Below are 7219 nucleotides of genomic sequence, written 5' to 3'. Positions count from 1 at the left end.
TTTCCTCCTGTGACTGCTAGAATAAGCAAAAGCACTCAAACTGCTGGTGTCCATGTTTCCAAGATAAAATCCATATGATTTGCTAAGAACAGTGCTACAGAAATCATCTCCCCATGCCCATTCAAGTTCTTGCTATGCAAGGACACTGGGGCAAAGCCTAGACTGGGTATAAGCAGTTTCTTATCTCCTTAGGACTATCTCCTAAGCTCTTTCTTTCCAACCTTATTTCTGGCTCCAAACCACACAGGACCAGGATGTTGACTATGTGTCAACAAAGAAAAGCTGAATTTGGCATACCTCCTAGAGGACAGTGCACTCGAGCTACCTTTTTTTGTCCTTTGCATGTTATAAAAACAAAAACTTGAGCCCATACTAAAGCCCTGAGCATAACCAGTCCCTTACCCCTTCAGAGCACTACGGAATTTATCCTGTATGTCTGTATTTAACTGTGTTGTAAACAATATGGATGACTAACAAATCTAAATTCAAGAACAGGCTCAGATACTTAGATTGATAGCTTCAGTATACATAGAAAGGATGAACACTGATGTTGTCATTGGTCCTGCTTTCCTTGTGTATCCATGAAGATGGAGCTATGGAGTAAGTGCCAACCAACACAAAGATATCTGTTCAGTCCTAAATTCAAGTGTGGTGAAGAATGAGAAATTTCACCCTGATAGTAAGGAAGAATGGATTTCTTCATATATAAGTATATACATACATAAATATATATATATAATATATATGGTGACTTATTAACTATTATTTTTAGGATCTACTGTTACAGCATTATAAACTTTCCTGTTCTTCTGAAAGCGGTGCAGCTGTCCCCGAGGGTGCCAGAGATTGTAAGATCAGACACCTAAGGAGAAGAGTTTACACAGTTTTGCAAGAACGAGCTGCGACAAGACATAAAAATATGGTCCAGGAGAAAAAAGCTATAGACATATGGACAGAAATAAAAAGAAGAGGAAGTAATTTCAGAGAAAAGCTTAAGGAGGACTTGAAAAAGGAGAAGGCACTTGGCAACTGGGGACAAGAAAATTTACCTCATGCAGCCTCGTGGAAAGGAAGTCGGTTCTTACTGAGGTATTGAAAAATCCTATTGAATTAAGCTTTTCCTTTAAGATGCCTTGCTGGAGCTTTCTGTGTGAAAAACAATCAGCCTGCTAACTGCAGGCTCCAAGTGAATATGTGGGAAAAGATTTTTCTTTCTATGATATAGGTTACACTGACATGTAGACTGGAAGCTTAATACTGTACTTTATCATTAGTCCAATGAAATTACAGATATCAGCTCCTTTAACAAATTAAAGTTATACCACATGGAGAAAAGGATTAAACCACATACAAAATTAAGGCTATAGTCATTCTTTTCTGGTTTTAGACCCACTGAAATGAAAAGGGCCAGTTTGGGAAAGTTGCTAGTAGACCATAATCACAAGTGTCAGAATAATACATTTTTATTTAAAATAGGAAATGTTGATTAATGAACATACTTAACAGATAATGAGTAAAGGTATTGAAAGCATCTATGTTCTATCAAATTTCAGGGGAAACATTTAATTTATATGTTGAAAAGACAATGAGAATTGAAAGTCTTTAAGGTAAAGCTAACCAACACATGCAGTTAAAACTGAAGGACACAGTAGTTTCATAAGTACTTGATTAGAAGCCCCTAGATACTGAGAAGCAAGAGAAAATGTTTCCAGTATGCAAGCCCAATAAGTCTAAAAACAAAGAACAAAAAAGGAAATTATTTAGCTATCAGAGTTGAAACTAAGGTAAGAGGAGCCAATTGCTTTGGAAGCAATTAATTGATTTAAAGGTGAGATACTGAAGAAGATGCTGTGTATATAGCACATCAAAATTAGAGAAAAATAAGCAATAAATTAAATTGATGGTAAAGAAACTTCAGCCTAAATGAAAAGTTAACTTATTAAACCTTGAACAGAAAGGTCCTAAGATTTATTAAACCAAATCCTCCAACAGTGTCTGCTGCAATAGCTATGTTGATTTAATTTGTGTCATGACAATTTAAACATGTATTATGCCCTGAAAACACTAGCATGATATTTTGCATGCAAGACTTATGATCCTTATGTTCTGGGAACTAGGAGTCCATGAATGTTACGTAGCTAGGAATCTGAAACTACGAGATGTTCACTCTCCTTTTTCACATCTAGATGTAAGTGGTGATCTATAACACACAGCTCACTGTGATGACCACCTTGGCCTCACATGCATAGCATGGATTGTGTTCTTATTGATTCATGTCAGTGTCTTGACAAGGAAACGAGTCAACAAGACTGTCCATCCAAAGCAAGTAAAATAATTTTAATGCTATGAACAAATTGCTTCCTATATGCTAATAGACACCTGCAGAAGACAGGAAATGAGATACAGTGTCTGGCTGTTGAACACTCCTCCGACTAGTAACAACAGAAGCTTATCGTAGCTTGCTGAGTCTTCTAGGGAAAAAACATCTGTCCTAACAGAACAGGAATCACAAAACGCTCTTTAAATAATGGTAGTTTGAAATAAACTGGTAATTACATTTTTAATGTGGAATCATCATAAAAGCGTAATATATTTCTATGGTGGTTGTACTTGATAAATAATAATTACAGACATTTGTTTTTACCAAGCCATCACTTAGCTAATTCTAACTTAAATATTTCTAATAAAGTATTATAGGCATAGGTTTATTTCTACGTACAGCACATGTTATTTCTCATAAGAAAGTGTAGTTGCATGCAATGAGAAAACAGTCATGCCTAAAGCAATTACAATGCAGGAAAAATTGGTGGTGATGTTAGCTGAAATGACAGCTACTTAGAGAAAGCATAACCTGAAGTAGTGCTTCACTTGAAAGCAAAATAGATTAATGTTATTTTAATAGTTGGCTCAAATTTAAAACATCTTATCAGAAGCACAGTGTACAACTGATAGTTTTCCACTATCCAGTAAAATAATGAAAATAGGAAAAAAATGTTTTGGTAACTTGTAATTGAGAACAGCAAATGTGCCTTCTGTGTAAGAAAAAGACTGACCACTAATTTGGAAATGGTTCGTACTTCCAAAGTTTATAGTTGCTTCCATTAACAGTTCCAGCAACCTTTTTACTTTTGATCTGAAGAAAGCTTTCTTGGCAAATTGGAAAGGACTGGCACTACAGATTCCTCCCTTGAAAGGTGCCTTTATCACCTACCAAAAAGAAACTGAGTAAGAAAAAATTACTGTTTATTATTTCTTGATAGAAATTACAAACTCTGACAAAATATATTTGTTTGAACTTTGATATCATCATTATTTAGTCATCTTTATATTGTATGATACTATTCTGGGATTGCTTATTTCATTTATATTCTAATTTAATTTAACACCAGGTCTTGAATCTTTGTATTAGTTAATGAATCCAAACTCATGAGAAATACAACATGAGTAATCAGCAAATAATTAGCAAATTAATTCATTTCTATTGTGTAAATGGAAAAACAAGGTAATGCTCTGTATAAATTAGTGCACTCTTTTTCCTCCTGCACATTAGGTGAGTTATTTGCTGAAATAAGTAGCAGAGTTTGCTCTTCTTAGCAATCTTGGGAAAGCAGTTACCAGCTGAATTTCATAGCTATTATATGGGGAAAAAAAGCAGGTGTGTAGAAATTAGTAGTTTCCTAGGAATATTTAAGGGAGAACTTTTTTAAAATTCATACGCACAAAAAAGACTAAATAGTAAATAATAGAAATGTGATTAGTTCTTAAACAGAAATGATCACGCTCTAAGAACATGTTCAAGAAAGTATTTCAGCACTGAAGTCCAAGAAAGCGATCCACAACCCCTACAAAATATTTAGGCACCTTGCTTTCTACCGGTAGCTTCGTTGCTACAGCAAATTTCTTAGACATATATTGCTCTGGGACTATGCATGCCCCAAAGTACAGCTCTTTTGGGAGAGCAGAGCATGTCAATTCACACTTTGTGCCTAAGACAATTTGGGATTTATAAAGCAGCTATCCTTCTGCCTATGTCTCCTGAAAGGCATGTTTCAGCAGTCATGCACCAGGATCTCAAAACATGCATTGACAACCGTGAGTCATACGTAAAACATAGAAAGAGGTAGTGAGAGGTACACCTCCCTATATCCATATTTTTTAATATAACAATGGGTAGAAGTGAGAGATTTGATTTCTGTGATTTCCACCTCCTGGAAGTTCAACTCATACATGCCTGTGAGGAGCTAACACCAGCTCTAGATTAGGCTGAAGGGGAGGCAGCAGTCAAATGTGTAAGCTTTTATAACATCTAGATGTGTCTTTTTAATGATCTCTTTCTTTATTTTCTGTGTTAGGTTCATCACTGTACTTTCCACTGGGAGCAAGTTATCCCTTATTTTCAACTGAAAAGTTAATATAGTTCTATGTTGGCAGAAATATTTTGTCACTTAATATCTCTTTTTCTTGCCTCTGTTGATTGCTAATTCTGTATGTCTTCTTGGAGTTCAGCACTTGGGAGATACTAAAGATCAACTTCCATAGATGTCAATGGCAACTGAGTTTTTCAACAAGAAGAGCTGATGGCATTCAATGCATCATTGAATGTAATAGATTCTACATTTGTCTTTTTTTCTTCTTCATCTTTATCTACTGGACCTAAATTATATTCAGTTGCATCATTTCCAAATGATTTTTTTTCTGTGAGAGGTTCACCAAAGACAGTAAAATTTTATTTCACTGTGTGTTAATAAACATTATAAATTCTTGTGCCCTTATGTTCAATTCTGAGAAGTAACACAAGAAAAAATACTTCATACTATCTTTTTTAGTAACAGCAAAAATACTTCTATTTTAACATATAATACAACACTTTACTCACTTGCTGGGCCTGAGTCCAGAAAACCCTTTGAGAATGTAGATCTTAATATACTGTCTAAGAAAACAGTCGTCTACTATTCTCAAAAACCAAAATCTTCTACTTCACATAATACCTGTTTTAGCAACTTAGAGACATAATTTTTCATACTTATTTGCCTCATAGATTGGAACTGCAGTACAGACAATCACATAGCAAAAAATAGGTTTTACATGAAGAGTATAGAATACTTTTCATATTGAAATCTTCTGTATATATACCTAACATACAGTATATATACTGTTACATGAGTTATGGTGTATACATACGCACACAGGAACTTTGGCTTTAAGGTTCGATAGCTGAGGACACATCTTTGCTGTTGTGCAGTTCCTCCTCCACACAGTGAATTTGCTCTGAGTCTTTATTTCCACTTGCATCAAAATACCCATAAATGCATTCAGATTCTCTCTGAACAGTGTTGGGAGTTGCATTTCCTTCATTTCAGCTGAGCAGTGAGACAGTATAATCAAAGCAAATGTGGCTTTGTCTGCTATTTCCCTCCCACCTTCAAAGCTGTTGATAGTGTGCAACTGTTACCTTAAACAGCATTTAATTTTACCATCCAAATACTACATGAATTTCAGGCATAAAACGAAGATGTGTAAGTTGATGCCTGTGAGACGCAGAAGGACTGGCAGAAGGAGTAGCTGCGTGGGCTTACCCAGTGTACAGTGCCATCAATACAGTTTTACATAGACCACCACAAGAGTGGAGTTACACGGTACAGACCCATTCCAAGTCCTGACTGGACATTTAATTTTGGTACTGCCATTTGTAAATGTATATCTATCTATTAGGGACAGAAGAAAGAAAGAAAAGGAAGGAATCTAACAAGGATTGCCAATTCAGATCACAATTTATTCTTAGTGACAAACTTCCTTCACAGTTTCCCTAGGACTGATTTCACCTGCTGGGCTAGAATTGAAAGGGCAATTTCACAGTAGATGTAGCATCCCCTCAATCATTTTTTTTTTTTTTTAATAAAACTTACAGATTTGCAGATTTATCCACAAATTTTCTTTGCTCCTGCCATCTGTACCACCAGAACAGCAAAAACCGTAATCACCTGATAGCTCATCTAAACTGTTTCCAATGACAACTGCAATAATTGTCAATTTATTTTTCTGCTCTGGTGTCCCAAATCCTGTTACACAGGCTGGTAATTTCAGGAAGTTGAGCAGGACTGGAGAATCGAGACTGGCATATTCAATGCCAAGTTTCATTCTCTTTGGGTTTTGTTTCATTCTGCTCTAAAAATGCAATACATACCCAGGATCTTTCCAACTCTCTCATTCTGCAGAAGAGAAAATCGTGCATAGAGCATTTTCCAGGCTTTCCTAAAAATTGGATCTATCATAGTAAACATGATCTAGATGTTGAGGTAAAGTGTATTTTGAAAACTTCCCTGTTGCCCCCATCATCCAGACCAGTGTCCTTCTCACCCTCCCACTTCGGTTTTCTTCTGTTGGAAACCAAGTGGTGGTAATGCGGAGCAGAGTGCTCAGGTTCTATTCCAACACCAAATCAAAACATGGTCTGAGCTTTCAAAGGGATTTGGGAAGTGCCCCTGAATCTCACAACATAGTCATAAGCTATAGTTACAAGCCTGCCTTAGTGTCCCAGCTGTATTGAGTGGATTGTCTGATGCTATCAGGTACCAGACATCTTTTTCAGCTCTGAAGGAGGAAAAATGTCTCCATTCCTCCCTCCTCTGCTGGAAACTCAGCATCTAAGCCCCAAACAACAGGACTGGTTTATTTACAAATCCCAGATAAATTATCTGAGACTGTAAATGGCACTGTCTCATGTTCTACCAACGTTTAGGAAAGAAAACCAATGAAACTTAAACATTCATTAGATTTCTAAATGAAACTGCAAAGCAATAGTAAAGAGGGAGGAACTGTAAGGCTCAGTTTGTGCCTATCAGTATTACAAATAAATGCTTTACACTAAAAAAAAAATATGAAAGGACTTGACTGACTATAATCCACCTTTTTAAAGAAAATTTATATCCCATAATTTGTTATATATAATATGTCTAACCAACAATACAATTGAAAGAGTAGTCCTGCTATTTCTGTTTTGTTTTTTTCAAATCTAGCTAAATCCTTCTCAGAAATGTATTATAGATTTTTAGGGTGGACAAATAAAAGACTTTCTAAAACTGAAATATTTTCAAAAGGTGTCAAACATCAGGATTCTGAAAAGTCCTTCATAGTGGGGAACCCAAAGCAAGACACATGGATCCTATGGTCACTTTTGAAAATCTTGGCAATCTAATTTTAAAATTTTAATCTAATTTCC

At 35.7% G+C, this 7219-nt stretch overlaps 1 long non-coding RNA gene across 1 annotated transcript; it reads left to right on the top strand.

Moving 5' to 3' along the window:
* Positions 1-205: 205 nt before the first annotated feature.
* LOC128141867 (uncharacterized) lies at positions 206-6878 on the top strand. The gene is made up of 2 exons (XR_008235204.1): positions 206-679; positions 773-6878. It is a non-coding gene; the product is annotated as an uncharacterized LOC128141867 (long non-coding RNA).
* The last annotated feature ends 341 nt before the right edge of the window (positions 6879-7219 follow it).

The sequence above is a fragment of the Harpia harpyja genome, chromosome 5 (genome assembly GCF_026419915.1).
Source record: "Harpia harpyja isolate bHarHar1 chromosome 5, bHarHar1 primary haplotype, whole genome shotgun sequence".
In the NCBI taxonomy this organism is placed as follows: Eukaryota; Metazoa; Chordata; class Aves; order Accipitriformes; family Accipitridae; genus Harpia; species Harpia harpyja.
The sequence above is the reverse complement of the archived record's forward strand: the minus strand, read 5'-3'. Positions and strand labels throughout refer to the sequence as shown.